Genomic DNA, 15,728 nt, shown 5'->3' with positions numbered 1-15,728 from the left:
ACACCCAACAAGAAGCTATCGCCGATCTTGTCGGGGCCTCCTAGGGGTGCGTCGTGAGTATACGCCCCACAAACGCCACCTTAAGAAACCGACAGTCCGTCGAGATCGGGTTCAGTGACGAAGTGGGGATTGACAATAAAAGGTTCCCCTCGCTCTCGACGTCGGGTACTGCAGTTCTACGGGTGCAAGAGTATGCCTCCTCAAGCACCCGGGCGTCAAAGTAGAAGAAGTCCAAGGGAAGAACCAGAACGAGCAAAAGGTCGGCAGGAAACGGCAAGCAGATAGGAGAAGAGGGGGGGGGGAAAAACGAAACAGAAGGAAAAGGAAAAGATGCCCAGCAGAATTGGAGAGGACGGCAGCAGGAGCACAAGGCTAGAAAAGGACAGAGGACTGTCCCAAGGAGCATCACACTCCGACAGCCGCCCACTAAGCCCCCAGACGGCGACAACGAGCTGAGCGGGGAGGGGGTGTATATTCTTAAGCCTATGAAATAATACAGGGTACAATACACCAATATTAAATAGTAAATACAAAAACAAGTACAGTACCATTCTGTATAATAATATACAAAAGGATGTACTGTACTTTACTCCATTACAAAGAAAACACCATGTAAGAGTTTGCTAACTTTAATACCGTAAGCCACTGAAATAAATATTTTTCTCATAAATCTAAAGAATATGCAAACTGTACTGTATAATTTTGTGTACAGTACCACTGTACTGTATAATTTTGTGTACAGTACCACTGTACTGTATAATTTTGTGTACAGTACCACTGTACTGGATAATTTTGTGTACAGTACCACTGTACTGTACCATGCCTTACTGTACTGTACTTCCAAAATTAAAACATGTTCACTTCATCACCATCATCCTGGGAGCAATGTTCATCGTAATCAATTCTTGGAAAAGTAATTGACATGCATAGGGACATAGGGAAGACGCATCTGGGATATCTGAGTTTTATTGCGGCATCCCTTACATTCAAAGGCATTGTTGCGTACAGTAGCAATAAGATCACACAAGTTGCACACATGAACAGAATATGGGTCACTGACTTCAGACAAACGCACACGCAGAAACTGTGTGGCGCCATGAGCAATCTGGCAATCTTGTTCCATCTCACCGAATCGCAAGCTACCTTCCCTTGCACGACCTCCCATAGGCTACATAACCAAGACCTGCACAGGCCCTCTTGCACGGGAATGGATTTTATCATCTACCATATGCTTCAAGTAAGTAAGTAATTATCAAAAGAAGGCACCAAACCGGGAAGGCTATGTAGCACCATCAAATACGCAAAATAATCAGAGGGCGCTAAAGATCACCAAGGATGCCAATACGAGAACAAAAACGCATAAGGCGAACGATATCAAAAGTATCCGAGTCACCAAGAATTCTATCGAGGGACAGGCGACCGCGAGGGGCGGTCGGAAAGCAAGACACACGCTCGTCCTGGAAGTCAGGACATTCAAGAAGGACATGCACGACCGTAAGAGGGACAATGCAACTAGGACAATAAGGAGCAGGGCGGCGCTCCATCAAGTGACCATGGGTTAAGCGAGTATGGCCAATACGCAACCTCGCCAGAGCTGTTTCCCACCGCCGGTTACGGTGGAAGGAGGACGGCCACGAGGAAACACAACATTTAAGAGTACGTAGCATGTTACCAGTAACAGACAACCAAGAAGCCTGCCAACGGGTAAGGACTGAGGAATGGATAACCGGGTAAAAATCGGAATACGGAATGCCTTTACGAGAGATGGGACAAGAGCGGACAGCTTCCTTGGCGGCAGCATCCGCACGCTCATTTAAAGACACACCAATATGGCTGGGAACCCAACAAAACTCAACCGACTTAAATTTACTGTGAACGAAAAACAGCCAATGCTGGATCTCGACAACTACTGGAGGAACCGGATTAAAGGACCCGAGAGCCATGAGGGCACTACGAGAGTCAACAACAACTACAAAGGAAGACTGACAACGAGAAAGCAGGAGACGAAGAGCATAGAGAATAGCATAAAGTTCCGCTGTAAAGATGCTAGTCTCCGGAGGCAAGAGACACATATAAGTGCGACCAGGAAAAACAACAGAGTAGCCAACACCGTCCGCTGACTTAGACCCATCGGTGAAGACAGAAACGGAGCGGGAGTGAGAAGAAAAGTGCTCGAGGAAAAGGCGTTTTAGAACCGTAGGAGGGGTAAAAGCTTTAGTGATACGGGTCAAGGATGTACAAAACCGCGGAAAAGGGACCCTCCACGGGGGCAAAGAATGAACAACACGAGGAGAAACATCAGAAATACGAACGGAAAGAGAATCCTGTAGGCGAGATAACCGGACAGAAAGAGGGAGGTGGTGAAGAGGAACAGGAACCGCAGGAGGGGTAAAAGTTAAAGCACGACAGAGGCGAGAGGAAGGATGTTGCAAGGACCGCGCAAGATAGCGAAGACAGTAGCGATCACGGTGGTCCTGGAGAGACAGGAAGCCAGTGTCAACATACAAGCTAAGGATGGGAGTCGAACGAAAGGCACCAGAACTGAGGCGCAACCCAGTATGGTGCAAAGCATCAAGACGGCGAAGAGTAGAAGGAGAAGCAGACGAGTAAGCAGGGCAACCATAATCGAGCTTAGACAGGACGAGAGAGGAATGTAAAGCGAGGAGAGTGCGCCTATCTGCCCCCCAAGAAGTATGGGACAAGACCTGAAGGAGGGTAAGGGCCTTAGAGCACTCAACACGGAGGTAAGAGATATGGGGTGACCAAGACAAACGAGTGTTAAAAATCAACCCCAAAAGCTTGGCGGAATTCTTGTACATAATAGGGTGACCATAAAGCGACAAAGAAGAGCGAAGAACGACACGCTTCCGAGTAAAAATCATAGCACAAGTCCTAAATGTAGAGAACCTGAAGTCATGATCGGTGACCCAAGACGACACGGCATCAATTGCAAGTTGAAGCCGGCGCTGAAGGAGAGGCGAATCATCGCCCCGAAAGCAAAGGGTAAGATCGTCGACATAGAGAGCGGAGAAGACGCCAGAAGGAAGAGAGAAAAGAAGACCATTGAGGGGAACAGAAAAAGAGTAGTGCTCAGAACACTACCTTGGGGCACACCCTCGCATTGCTGAAAGGAGGCAGAGAGAGCGGTACCAAGCCTCACCCGAAAGGAACGACGAGAGAGGAAGCGTTGGAGGGAGAGAGATAGATTACCACGAAGGCCAAAAGAATGAAGTTGGGACAGAATATGATATCGCAAAGTGGTGTCGTAAGCCTTTTCCAGGTCAAAAAGGATGGCAACAACGGAGGTCTTCGCAGCAAAAGCAGTACGAATATAGACCTCCAAGTTCACCGGGACATCTGTTATGTTGCGGCACTTGCGGAAACCAAATTTAGAAGGGAAGAGGTGGTGATAATGTTCTAAGAACCACATCAGACAAACGTTAACCATACGTTCAAAGAGTTTGCAGACACAACCCGTAAGGACAATAAGGCGAAACTCCTTAGGGGAAGTCCCCAGAGACCCTGGTTTGCGAACAGGGAGGACAACGGCATCGAGCCAGTCCTCAGGGACTGACGACGACTCCCAGATCCGATTATACAGACTCGGTAAATACTGAGACGTGCACGGAGGGAGATGGCGAAGCATCTCATAATGAATGCCATCGGATCCCGCCGGCGTAGAACGTCAGAGGGCCAGGGCAGACCGAAGTTCAGAGAGAGAGAGAGAGAAAGAGAGAGAGAAGGGATCGTTATCGGGAAGTCGGAGATGAGTACAGAAATCTTAAGGACGAGATTCAAGGACAAGTTTACGAAGAAGGAAAGATGATAACCAGAGCTAACAGAAGAAAAGTGGGAACCCAGTTCGGTAGCGACCTGCAACGGGTCCGTCACAGGAGTACCACGGAGGTGAAGGACCGGCGAGACATCGGGAACGAACATCTTCCCTTCCCTGTCGTGTTCGTTGTTGCCGTGAGGGGGCTTGTTGGGCGGCTGCAGGAGTGTGATGCTCCTTGGGATAGTCCTCTGTCCGTTCGTCGCCTTGTACTCCTACTATTGTCCTCACCAATTTTGCTGGATAACTTTTCCTTTTCCTTATGTTTCGTTTTTCTCCCCTCGTCTTCTCCTATCTAATTGTCATTTCCCACTGACCTTGTGCCTGTTTCGATCATTCTTTTGGCCTTCTTTTGTTTTGACGCCTTGGTGTGTGAGGAGGCATACTCTTGCACCCGTAGAACTGTAGTACCCAACGTCTCGAACGAGGGGACCCTTTTATTGTCAATCCTCCTTTCGTCACTGAACCCGATCTCGACGGACTGACGGTTCTTAAGGTGGCGTTTGTGGGGCGTATACTCACCACGCACCCCTAGGCGCGGGGGGGGGGGGGGGCCCGGCAAGATCGGCAACATGTCTCTTGTTGGGTGCCCTGCCTCTAATTGTGGCTCCGTGGTGGATGTGGGGGCACATTCGTGAATGAATGTCTTTCTTCCCGTCTCTATGTCGATTACTGTTCCTCTTTTTCCTTCTCAGGCTCGTGGAGTGGGCGACCAAGCCCTGGAGTCGGCCTGTGTTGGAAGACCGGGCTCTGTAGCCCCCACGGCATTGAGCCCCAACCTTGCTCCTACTCCTTTGACCCTCCTGACTACCCCCCTCGGCTCCCCTCCCTCCTCTGTGGTTGGGTTGAGCCCCAAGCCCCCAGTTGTGACCACCTCGTCCCTTGGCACGGCTCAGTCTCTAGTTGTGACTACTGCGCTTTTTAACCCCTCTCTCTCTCTGGGGGTTCTCAACGCCGTCCTCGACACGGCCGCACTCGCTCGATTCCTTCCCGTATTGAAACATATCAAGCCTTGTTAGGTCCCGCATCATGGGCCAAATACTTTGATCTCCTCCCTCTTGATTTTACGCCTCCTGACGATTTCTCCCTCCATAGGCATCTTGTTGCTTCAGTAGATGTCTCTGTTACCTTCAACCCCACCCGTCTGGGTACACATGTCGTTGCTGCTGCTCCTCCGGATGCAACCTTCCCCTTGGCCACCTTATCCTGCCTTGGCGAGACCCCTGTTCGGGTCTCCGAGAACGCTCGGTTGAATACCAGTGTTGGCACTATTCTTCTCCCACCCCATGTTGCAACCGGTGTTCGGAATCTCCAGGACTGCCGTGAAGATATTCGGCATATCCACGAAGCCCAGGGCCATTCTGTTCTCCTGGTCGACTCGTTTACTCGTCCCCCCCGTGGTTGTCGCCGTCAACCCCTTCGGGTTGTAAAAATTACCTTTGATGGTAGGACCCTTCTGCCTTCTGTCATTCTTGCTGGTATCAGGTGCTCCGTCCAGGAGTACATTACCTCTCCTCGGCTCTTTAATAAGTGCTTGTGGTTTGGGAATGGAGCCGTCCGATGCTCCGGTACTGTCTCTCTCTGTCCTGTGTGTGGGGGACGAAAGTCACTCAAAGTCGGAGTGCACTTCTCCTAAAGGCACGCTGCCTCAATTGTGGTGAGACCCACCCTACCTTCTCCCGCGTGTGTATAAATTACAAGCTTGAGGCAGCCGTCCTCAACTTGAAGCACCGGGAACGTTTGTCTTTTCCTGTGGCGAGGGACCACGTTTCACTCTTCCTCTCCTCGACCTTCCCGCCTTCCTCAGTCTCACAACCGTTTCCAGGCCTTAGACCCAGACACGTCCACCGCCTCCTCCTCTGTTCCTTTGAGTTCTGTCCCGAAGGGTCCCCCTCATGGCTCTCTGTCTGGAGCTCCCCTTCTTTCTACCCAGTCTGTCATGTCTCCTGTGTCTTCTTCCACGTCTCCTCCCCATCCTTCTCCTCCTTCTCTTAGCTCTCCACGCCGCCTGTCAGTGCGGGCTGATGTCCATCGCTCTCCCAACGGCCATCATGTTTGCGCCCGTTCAGCTTCTTCTATTGAGACGCTTGAATCTGTTGCCCAGTACATTTTTGCTGGGACGTCAGTCTCTTTGAGTCATAAGCGAAAGCCTGGCTCTTCTCCTTCCTCCTCCCCGGCGGGTAAGAACCCTTCACTTTCTTCCTCGCCCCCTACCTCTGACACACTCGCTCTATTCCCTCCCGTTTCGGTGGTTGCGCCCCTTGTTCCTGCTTTGGAGGTTTCGTCGGCCCCCGCTTTCCCATCGGTTGCTGCCCTTGCTGAGGTACACTCCCTGGTTTTGTCAGAACATCACCCCAGAGGGTATGTCGACAATTGAAATCACCCAGCAGGAGCACAGGCTCCGGCAAGGAGTCCAGTAGGTGTTTAAGATCGGGAAGAGAAAGCCGGACACTCGGGGGGGAGATAAATGGAACAAACCGTGAGCCATTTCCTCACAATGATATGGGCAGCAGAACAATGGAGAGGCGATGAAGAAAGTAAGGGAACAAAGGGAACATCAGAGCGAATCAAGAGAGCAGAAGAGTTAGGAGCCCCAGCAACAGCTGGGGGGGGGGGAGAAAGGAATAGCCACGGAAGCGACCAGGACGAGCACCGAGCATCGGCTCCTGGAGACAGACACAAAGTGGCGAAAACCGTGAAATCAGAAGTTAGAGTTCAAGGAAATTGGCGTAATAACCACGAATGTTCCAGTGAAGAATAAGACATCGACAAGAAGAGAAAGGACATGAATCAGAGGACAACGAAGAAACAAAGGTGAAAAGGGAACACAGCATGTTAAAGAAGCGCAGGATCAGGGTCAGCGAAGTCAGGGTTCGGGGGCATGGGTAAACTGAGTGAAGATGGAGGGAAGGGAGCAGGAGGACAGACCAGAGGCGGACGTGTAGGGACAGGAAGAGGAGGAGGAGGGGGGGAGGACAACGGAGGGTCAAGGACAGCAGCAGGAGGGGCAGAAACCAGGGAGTGCACCTCAGCAAGGGCAGCAACCGAGGGGGAAGCGGGGGCCGACGAAACCTCCAAAGCAGGAACAAGGGGCGCAACCACCGAAACGGGAGGGAATAGAGCAAGTGTGTCAGAGGTAGGGGGCGAGGAAGAAAGCGAAGCCTTCTTACCTGTCGGGGAGGAGGAAGGAGAGGAGCCAGGCTTTCGCTTCTGACTCAGAGACAGGCGTCTCAGCAACAATGTACTGGACAACAGATTCAAGCGTCTCAACAGGAGAAGCAGAACGAGAACAAAAACAATGGCTGTTGGGAGAGTGATGGACATCAGCCCGCACTGACAGGCGGCGTGGAGAGCTTAGAGACGGAGGAGAAGGATGGGAAGGAGGATCGGAGGGAGACAAGGAAGAAGACACAGGCGACATGACAGACCGGGTAGAAAGAAGGGGGAACCCCAGACAGAGCCATGAGGGGGACCCTTCGGGACAGAACTCAAAGGAACAGAGGAGGAGGCTGTGGGTGTGTCGGGGTCTAAGGCCTGGAAATGGTTGTGAGACTGAGGAAGGTGGGAAGGACAAGAAGAGGAAGAGCGCAACACGCGAGCATAAAAGACATTAGCATAAGGTGGGAGACGGCGAACTTTGCGCCTTACCTCAAGAAAAGACAGACGTTCCCGGTGCTTCATGTTGAGGACGGCTGCCTCAAGCTTGTAATGTATAAATGCGCGGGAGAAAGTAGGGTTGGCCTCACCGCAATTGAGGTAGCTAGCCTGGGGGAAAGTGCACTCCGACTTAGAGTGACCTTCGTCCCCACACACAGGACAGAGAGAGACAGTAGCGGAGCATCAGAGGGCTCCATGCCCAAACCTCCAGCACTTATTACAGAGCCGAGAAGAGAGAATGTTTTCCTGGACGGAGCACCTGGCACCAGCAAGAATGACAGAGGGCAGAAGGGTCCTACTATCAAAGGTAATCTTCACAACCCAAAGGGGTTGATGGCGACGACCAACGAGGGGGACGAGTGAACGAGTCTATCTGGAGGACAGAATGACCCTGTGCTTCAAGGATATGCCGAATATCTTCGTGGCAGTCCTGTAGATTTCGAACATAGGTTGCAACATGGGGCAGGAGCAGAATAGTGCATTCAACCGAGCGTTCTTGGAGACCTGAACAGGGGTCTTGCCAAGGCAGGATAAGGCGGCCAAGCGAGAGACTGCATCCTGAGGAGCAGCAGCAACGACACGTGTACCGAGACGGGTGGGGTTGAAGGTAACAGGTATCTACTGAATCAACAAGATGCCTATGGAGGGAGAAATTGTCAGGAGGCGTAGAATCAAGAGAGAGATCAAAGTATTTGGCCCACGAAGTGGGATCAAAGAAGGCTTGACACCCATCAGTACGGGAAGGAATCGAGCGAGTGCGGCCGTGGTGAGGACGGTGTTGAGAACCCGCAGAGAGAGAGAGAGAGAGGTGTTAAAAGGCGCAGTAGTCACAACTAGAGACTGAGCCATGCCAGGGGACGTGGTGGTCACCACTGGGGGCTTGGGGCTCAACCCAGTCACAAAGGAGGGAGGGGAGTAGTCAGGAGGGTCAAAGGAGGAGCAAGGTCGGAGCCCAATGCAGCGGGGGCTACAGAGCCCGGTCTTCCAACACAGGCTGACTCGGGGGCTTGGTCGCTCCCCCTTTCCCACGGCCCCCCCCCCCCCCCCACGGGCCCGAGAAGGTATAAGAGGAACAATAATCGACATACAAAAGAGGAAAGACTTTAATTCACGAATGTGCCCCCACACCCACCTCGGAGCCACAATTAGAGGCAGGACACCTAACAAGAGATTTATTGCCGATCTTGCCGGGGCCCCCCAGGGGTGCGTCGTGAGTATATGCCCCACAAACACCACTTTAAGAACCGTCAGTCCATCGTCATCGGGTTCAGTGATGAAAGGAGGATTGACAATAAAAGGTTCCCCTCGCTCGAGCCGTTGGGTACTACAGTTCTATGGGTGCAGGAGAATGCCTCCTCAAATACCAGGGCATCAAAACAAAAGAAGGCCGAAAGAATGACCAAAACAGGCAAAAGGTCGGCGGGAAATGACAATTCGAAAGGAGAGGAGGGGGGGGGGGGGGAAGAAATATGAAACACGAGGAAAAGGAAAAGATGTCTGGCACAATTGGTAAAGACAGCAACAGGAGCATAACGCTGCAAAAAGACAGAGGGCTGACCCATGGAGCATCACACTCCGGCGACCGCCCACTAAGCCCCCTCACGTCGACAACGGGCCAGACAGGGAGGGGGGGGGGGCAGGTAAGAAGGCATCGCTTTCATTCTCGCCCCCTATACCTCTGACACACTCGCTCCATCTCCTCCCATTTCGGTGGTTGTTCCAGCTATGGCGGTATCTTCAGCCTCTGATTTCCTCTCGGTTGCTGCCCTAGTTGAGGTGCGCTCCCCAGTTTATGCCCCCCACCCCCTTCCTGCTGTCCTTGACCGCCCCTCTCCTCCTCCTCCTCCAGACCCTACCCGTCTGCCTCTGATCTGTCGTCCCGCTCCCTTCACTCCATCCATACTCAGTTTACCCATGCCCCTTACCCATGCCCCTGACATCGCTGATCCAGATCGTGAGCTTATTTAATATGCTATGTTCTTCTTTACTATTGTTTCTTCATTGTTCTCTGTTGCTGTCCTTTCTTTTTGCCAATGTCTATTCTTCAAAGGAAAATTTTGTGTGCGTCTCCAGGAGCCGATGCTTGGTGCTCGTCCTGGTCACTTTCGTGGTTATTCCTTTCTCTCCCCCCCCCCCACCCCAGCTTTTGCTGGAACTCATAACTCTACTGCTATCTTGATTCGTACTGATATTTCCTTCGTCCCCCTACTGTTTCAATCGCCTATCCAATGTTCTGCTGCCCGTGTCTTTGAGTAAATGGTATACTGTTTGTTCCATATCTCTCCCCTCAAATGTCCCACTTTCTCTTCCTGATATTAAGCACCTACTGGACTCCTTGCCAGATCCGGTGCTCCTGTTGGGTGATATCAACTGTCGACATGTCCTCTGGGGTGATGTTCAGACAAACACTCGAGGCTGCCTTCTCAAACAGTTTGTCCTCTCTTTTCTTCCCTGTCTCTTCTAAATCCTAGTGAACCCACTCATGTGGACTCTTGCACTCGCACCCTTTCCTGTCTTGATCTTTCTCTATGCTCGTCGTTCCTTTACTTAGATTTCACATGGCGGGTTCTTGATGACCTCCATAACAGTGACCATTTCCCCATCCTTGTCACCTTTTTCTTTTTTCACCCTCCCCCTTTCCTTCCCTAGGTGGCAGTTTGCAAAGGCTGACTGGAACCTATTTACCGTCCATGCTACTTTCTCCGACCTCTCCACTATGCCTCTTCCTCGTGCCCTCCTCCTTTTTCATGACACCATCTTCGATGCTCCCCTCCGCTCTATTCCTCACTCTACCTCCCGGGGCACGCGGAACTGCGTTCCATGGTGGAAAGCGGACTGTCCTTGGGCTGTGCGCTGTAAGCGTGCAGCCTGGAAGAAATACATACGCCGGCAGACACCTGATTCTTTTATTTTGTTTCGGAAGGCAAGTGCGGTGGCCCGTAGGACCATCCTTACAGTTAAACGTGAAAGTTGGAAATCTTGTGTTTCCACCATTACGTCCGATACTCCTCTGCCGCAGATCTGGAAGCATATCCGCAAGATATCAGGTAAGTTCGTTCCAGATGTCTCATCGGTCCTTCACCTCCGTGATACTCTTGTGGCGGACCCAGTGAAGGTCGCAACCGAACTGGGTTCCCAATTTTCTACTGTTAGCTCAGGTTCTCCTCTTCCTCAATCCTTCCTTCCTTCGTAAGCTTCCTTACGAAGGAAGGAAGGAAGGATTCAATCCTTCCATTCTTGAATCTCATCTCTTAGATTTTCGCACTCATCTCCACCATCCCTTCTCTCTCTGAACTTCAATCTGCTCTATCCCTCTGCTGTTCTTCAGTAGCGGGCTTGGATGACATTCATTATGAGATGCATCGCCGTCTCCCTCCTTACACATCTCGGTAGTTACTGAGTCTGTATAACCAGGTTAGGGAATCGTCGTCAGTCCTCGAGGACTGGCTTGATGCCGTTGTACTTCCTATTTGGAAACAGGGGTCTCTCGGGACATCTCCTAAGGCCTTCCGCCCTATTTCCCTCACGAGTTGTCTGCAAATTCTTTGAGCGTATGGTAAATGTTCGTCTGATGTGGTTCGTGGAACACCATCACCACCTCTCTCTCCTCAATTTTGTTATCGCAAGTGCCGCAGCACGACTGATGTCCTGGTGAACTTGGAGGTCAATTTTCGTACTGCTTTTCCTGCGAAGACCTCCGTTGTTGCTGTCCTTTTTGACCTGGAAAAGACTTATGACACCACCTGGAGATACCATATTCTGTATCAACTTCGTTTTTTGGCCTTTGTGGTAATCTCCCTCTCTTCCTCCAAAGCTTCCTTTAGTCAGGCCTGGTGCCCCACTCTGCCTCTTTTCAGCAATACGAAAGTGTGCCCCAAGGTTGTTGTTACGAATCCATATATTTGATTCTAACATTCATCATGATAAATATGTGTGTCAATTATTTTCTTTCCTCAGTTATTTAATTAAACATTGTATCCAGTTATGTTTAATTTAAATGTAGCATGCTGTAGTGTGCCTGTATTGAATGTTTGTTAATGCTATTGCATTTTTATTCCTGTGGGGGGAGACCGTAGCGTCTCATGGGGGGATGACCATATTTGGGATGTTCCATTAATGCGTGCAGTGTATCCAGCTAGCGTCACTGATTCACCCCTGTAAATATTCCTGCTTATTGATTGTACTTAATTTCTTATTTACACCTTTAGTAATGTTATATACATACAAGTTAAATTATGTTTCTTAGTATTACTCTCTAATAGCAGAGTATCTAGAGGTTATTGTGGGTTTTTTAGTTGGTAATTTGTAGACGCCATGCCATGCATGCTCGAGCAACGCAGTCGCGTGGGTGGAACTGGCTGGTGTGGACATGTTGTGGAGTTAAGTCTGTGTCCCTCTTGTTGTTCAGTAACATTAGTTGATTTCCTGGTTAGACGTTATGTGCATTACCCATCTAACCATTTAAGTTGTAATATATTGATTAGTGTTTGTATAAGAATATTGTGTTTTATTCTGATGCATTAATATTTCTGGCTGCCTGTATTTCCATTTATATATTTGTATGTTCTTGTTACCCTTACTTAAAGTATGTTGCTTTGTTAAATAAGCAGTGGCTTCATTTATTTTCCCTAGACACTTAAGTAGGCAAGGCCGTATTATCATATATTTTCTAACCACTGCAACAGAGGAGCCATACCCAGAGGTCAAGGGACGTAACAGTAGTGTTCTGAGCACTACTATTTTTCTGGTTGCCCTCAATTGTCTTCTTTCCTCCTTTCCTTTTGGCGTCTTCTCCACTTTTTATGTTGACGATCTTACTCTTTGCTGTTGAGGTGATAATTCGCCTCTCCTTAAACGGCAGCTTCAACTTGCAGTTGATGCCGTGTCGTCTTGGGCCACCGCTCATATCTTCAAGTTCTCTGCAACCAAGACTTGTGCTATGACTTTTACTCGGAAGCATGTCGATCTTCGTCCCTCTTTGTCGCTTTATGGTGATCCCCTTGTGTATCAAGATTCCGCGAAGCTTTTAGGGTTAATCTTCGACACTCATTTGTTTCGGTCTCTCCATATCTCTTACCTCACAGTGTAATGCTCTAAGGCCCTTAACCTACTTAAGGTTTTGTCCCATATTTCTTGGGAAGCAGATAGGCGCACGCTCCTTTCTTTGCATTCCTCTCTCGTACTGTCTAAACTCGATTATGGTTGCCCTGCATACTCTTCTGCTTCTCCTCCTACTCTTCGCCATCTTGATCCTTTGCACCATACTGGGTTGCGCCTCAGCTGTGGTGCCTTTCGTTTGACTCCTACCCTCAGCTTGTGCGTTGACACTGGCTTCCTGTCTCTCCAGGACCGCCAAGATTGCTACGATCTTCGCTACCTTGCGCGGTCTTTACAACACCTTCACTCTCGCCTGTGTCGTGCTTTGACTTTTCCCCCTCCTGTAGTTCCTGTTCCTCTTCACCACCTCCCTGTTTCTGTCCGGTTGTCTCGCCTGCAACATTCTCTTTCGGTTAGTATTACTAAAATTTCTCCCTGTGTTGTTCCGTCCTTACCCCCGTGGAGGGTCCCCCGTTCCTCAATATTGCAAATCCCTGACCCACATCACTAAAGCTTTTGCCCCTCTACAGTCCTGAAACGCCTTTTCCCTTGAACACTTTTCTTCACATTCCCCTCCGTTTCCATCTTCACCAATGGGTCCAAGTCTGCAGACGGTGTACGCTACTGTTGTTTTTCCCGACCACACTGTGTCGCCTGCCTCCGGAGATTAGCATCTTCACGGCAGATCTTTATGCAATTCTCTATGCTCTTCGTCTCCTGCTTTTTTTGCTGTCAATCCTCCTTTGTGGGTACAGTTGACTCTCAGTGCCCTCATGGCTAGAGTCCTTTAAATCCAGTCCATCAGCTGGTAGTTGAGATTCAACATTGGCTGTTTCTTATTAGTAGATTTAAATCTACTTATCAGTAGATTTTAGACAGTGGAGTTTTGCTGGGTTCCCAGCCCTATTGTTCTCTTTAAATGAGCGTGCAAACGCTGCCGCTAAGTAAGCTATCCGGACTTGTCCCATCTCCCATAAAGGTATTCCGTATTCCAACTTTTACCCAGTTTTTCATTCCTCCATTCTTACCTGTTGGCAGGGTTGTTGGTCTTCTGTTACTGGTAACAAACTGCGTTCTCTTAAAGAGTAATGTCCCTGTGGCCTTCCTCCTACCATCGTAACCGGTGGCGAGAAACGGCTCTGGCAAGGTTGTATATTGGCCATATGCACTTAACTCACGGACACTTAATGGAGCGCCGCCCTGCTCCTTATTGTCCTAACTGCATTGTTTCCCTTACAGTTGTGCATATCCTTGTTCAATGTCCTAACTTCCAGGACGAGCGTGTCTTGCTTTCCGACCGTTCCCCGCGGTCACTTGTCCTTCGATAGAATTCTTGTTGAATCTGATACTTTTTTATATCGTTCGCCTTATGCGTTGCTGTTCACATATTGGCATCCTCAGTGATATTTAGCGCCTTCTGATTACCCTGCACATATGATGGTTTTACATAGCCTTCCTGGCTTGGTGCCTTCTTTGATAATTACTTACTTCATCAGAGACGGCACCACTCCCGTCCTAGGTAAGTCCACTACGGGCTCACCACGGGGCAAGTAGCCCGTGCTACTTGCCCCGCTCCTGTGCCAGGTAAGTTACAGGCTCACCATAGCCCGTGCTACTTAGAACCTGTTCCGAGTAGCTGAATCTATAACAACAACAACTTACTTCATCAGAAGACCTATTACTATTTTGAAGGTAGGCTCCTCCCACGGTGGGAAACAAGTGTAATTTTGGTGCGGATGATCGCCTCTATCAAGAATCATGATTTTTAATTGTAGTCTGTTTAGGACTTCTCCCACTCTGGCAGCCCAAGAGTTACCATTGTTTTGGCAAAGTCCAACCACCAAGGCCTGTTGTATTGGGACTGGATGAGGGGGAAACTTATCTAACTGATAATCGCAGCTGCTCTTTGATACATTCTTTCTTGGAGAGGAGCAAACCGTTTCCAGTTTGTTTCAATTCTGGTCCACATGGGGGGGCTCCCAGGGCTATTTTGTGCTACTTCGAGCTTTTCCCCACTTGTGATTGGCTTAAGAGTGCAGTTGCTTCATAGTAGATTACTGATCTAAATGCCTGTACGAAGGACTTGCAGATTGGCTCCTCCAACGAGGGAGGTTAGCGACCCGAGGATTGGCAACACACGAGCACAAGATATGCTAGTGAAAGAGGAGAGATGGCGGACTTTGTATCTCGCCTCAGGAAAAGAAACGATTGCGGTGCTTCAAATTGAGGTCTTCCAAACATTTGTAGTTTATACACGTGCAGAAGGTAGGGTGGGCGTCACCGCAATTGAGGCAGTGAGCCTGTAAAGACGAGCACTCTCTTAGTGACCAGAGTCACCCCTCATGGGGCATACACTGCAATTGTGCATTTGAGGGCACCATGCTCAAATTTCCAGCACTTATTGCAAAGTTTAGGAGAGGGAATGTACTCCTAAGTGGAGCATCTGGCTCCAACAAGAATTATAGCAGGTGGAAAGGTCCAACTATCAAAAGTTATCTTCACAATGTGTAGAAGCTGATGACCATGAGGGGGGTCGAGTGAACATAACCTGTAGGACTGAATGACCTTGGGCTTCAAGGATTTGTTTAATATCCTCATGGCAGTCTTTCAGGTCCCTAACACCAGTCGCAACATGGTGCAGTAGGATAACTGCCAACACTGGCATTTAACCGGGCATTTTTGGAGGCCCCTAAATGGGGTGGGGAGGGGGGGTCTTCTCAATGCTGGACAATATGGCTAAGCAGGTAGATGCATCCTGAGGAGCAGCAGCAATGACACTTGTACCAATACAGGTGGGGTTAAAAGTAAGAGGCATCCATCTAATCAACAAGATGTTAATGAAGGAAGAAATCTTCAGGACGTATAGAATCCAGATGGTTGAGATTAAAGTATTTAGTCCATGTAGCTGGACCAAATAAGGTGTGGAACGTATTAGCACTGGAAGGAATCTTACGAGTGCGTCTTGAAAAGGGGGGGGGGTGTAAGCGTCAAACACCCCCAATGAAAGGAGGGGGGGGGGTAAAAGGCTCAGTTGTCACAATGAGAGAAGTAGCCACTCCAGATGATCACCACTGGGGGCTTGGGGCTCATCCCTACCACAGGAGGGGGGTAGTCAGGAGGGGGGTAGTCAGGAGGGGGGTAG

At 49.7% G+C, this 15,728-nt stretch overlaps 1 pseudogene; it reads right to left on the bottom strand.

The window, feature by feature from the left end:
• Positions 1-772: 772 nt before the first annotated feature.
• The window catches only part of LOC123748032 (DNA-directed RNA polymerase II subunit RPB2-like), a 63,205-nt pseudogene continuing 48,249 nt past the window's right edge, over positions 773-15,728 (bottom strand).

The sequence above is a fragment of the Procambarus clarkii genome, chromosome 11 (assembly GCF_040958095.1).
Source record: "Procambarus clarkii isolate CNS0578487 chromosome 11, FALCON_Pclarkii_2.0, whole genome shotgun sequence".
NCBI classification, from domain to species: Eukaryota; Metazoa; Arthropoda; class Malacostraca; order Decapoda; family Cambaridae; genus Procambarus; species Procambarus clarkii.
The sequence above is the reverse complement of the archived record's forward strand: the minus strand, read 5'-3'. Positions and strand labels throughout refer to the sequence as shown.